The 1,887-nt window shown below is 57.7% G+C and overlaps 1 non-coding gene across 1 annotated transcript; it reads left to right on the top strand.

Annotated features, from left to right (window-relative positions):
- The first annotated feature begins 1,103 nt into the window (after window positions 1-1,103).
- On the top strand, window positions 1,104-1,176 carry TRNAT-UGU (transfer RNA threonine (anticodon UGU)). The gene has a single exon. It is a non-coding gene; the product is annotated as a tRNA-Thr (tRNA).
- The last annotated feature ends 711 nt before the right edge of the window (window positions 1,177-1,887 follow it).

The raw sequence follows: 1,887 nt of genomic DNA, 5'->3' as shown, positions 1-1,887 counted from the left end.
CAGATCCCGCTGTGGACTTTGGGGTTTATTTCCGCCGTATAACATTCTTTATAGGACTTCTCCAAGCCAAGCCACGCTTATGAGCTATCCCATTGCATCCCTTTCTCACCTGCTGATCCAAGTCTGAATTCCGTAGAAATAGATACTACAAAATCAAGACAGGGCCCTGAATATTGCTTTCGGAAAGGCATACGACTGGAATTTAAATAATTTTATCTGCATGCAGTTTAAAAAAAAGAAAAGTTCAGTCCAGCCATAAGCGACCAAAGCTCTTTGGAAGGCATCTGCTTCAATGTGTGCTGTCGGGAGTGACGATACCCAGCACCCGCGCTGGATGCGGTACACTTAAGCGGCTCCTAAAGCATTGCCGCCTTCCACCTTCCAGCTGTTCCTGAAGCTCCCACCTTCTAGCTCTGAACTCCACGGCCTCTGTGAAGGTGGCCTGCAGGTACCAGGTGAGAGACCAGGCTCGAAATGCTCTCTCAGGTTAACGCTTAGCGCTGCCCAGGGAGGTCACGCAGCAAGCGATGCTTAGAGAGCCGCGGGCAGCACCTCTGCCCCTCGGCAGCGTTTCTCAAACTTCCCAAGACCACCCAGCCTTTGGAGGAAAAACCACCCTGCACCACCTCATACAGCTTTACTGCGGCAATTTTTACTCCTAACTTGTAAAAATCCGGCTGTATTTCAACATTCACCTACTTCTGACTTCTCCTCTCCCGGCTTTTGTCGGCTTGACCGGCTGCGCGCGTTTCCCATGTTTCATTTCTTGGTTCGCAACCGGCCCCGGGACCCTCCCCACGCAGCCGCGGCGCTGACGGGCTGCAGGCGCCGGCAGCGACCGCCCGGTGCTGGGGGGCGAGGCAGGGCGGCCGCCAGCTTCCCGCCCGCCCGCCCGGGAGCGGCTGCGGGACGCGGGCTCCTCCCGGCGGCCGCCTCGGTACCGCTCCGCGGGCCAGGCCCCGGGGGCGGGGGGCGGGCGGGGCCGGGGGCGGCGGGGCCGGGGGCGGCGGGGCCGGGGGCAGCCGGGCAGGGCGGGGCGGGGCGGGGCGGCGGGGCCCGCCTGTGCCGGCCATGGGGGACAGCCGGAAAGACTTGTGAGCGGCGGCTCCATAGCTCAGTGGTTAGAGCACTGGTCTTGTAAACCAGGGGTCGCGAGTTCGATCCTCGCTGGGGCCTGAGTGCGTTTTTAGGTATCGCTCCCGGTGGCCGCGTCCTCCAGCGCAGAGTTTTATTTTCGGGTATTTTGGTGGTGGCCGACTAGGGTCGGCGTGCGGCCCCCGCGGGCTTAGAATCATAGAATCGTTTAGGTTGGAAAAGACCTTTAAGATCATCCAGTCCAACCATTAACCTACACTACCAAGTCTACTCTAAGCCAATCAAGGGTAGATTAGACTAAACCATGTCCCAAAGTGCCACATCTACACGTTTTTTGAACACTTCCAGGGATGGGGACTCCACCACCTCTCTGGGCAGCCTGTTCCAATGCTTGACTACCCTTTCCGTAAAGAAATTTTTCCTAATTTCCAATCTAAACCTCCCTTGACGCAGCTTGAGCCCATTTCCTCTCGTCCTATCGCTAACTACTTGGGAGAAGAGACCAACACCCACGTCCCTACAACCTCCTTTCAGGTAGTTGTAGAGAGCGATAAGGTCTCCCCTCAGCCTCCTCTTCTCCAGGCTAAACAGTCCCAGTTCCCTCAGCCGCTCCTCATAAGGCCTGTGCTCCAGACCCTTCACCAGCCTTGTTGCCCTTCTCTGAACACGCTCCAGCACCTCAATGTCTTTCTTGTATTGAGGGGCCCAAAACTGGACACAGTATTCCAGGTGCGGCCTCACCAGCGCCGAGTACAGGGGCACAATCACCTCCCTGCTCCTGCTGGCCACACT

The sequence above is a fragment of the Pelecanus crispus genome, chromosome 6 (assembly GCF_030463565.1).
Source record: "Pelecanus crispus isolate bPelCri1 chromosome 6, bPelCri1.pri, whole genome shotgun sequence".
Taxonomy (NCBI): domain Eukaryota; kingdom Metazoa; phylum Chordata; class Aves; order Pelecaniformes; family Pelecanidae; genus Pelecanus; species Pelecanus crispus.
This window is presented reverse-complemented; position numbering and strand designations above follow the sequence as displayed.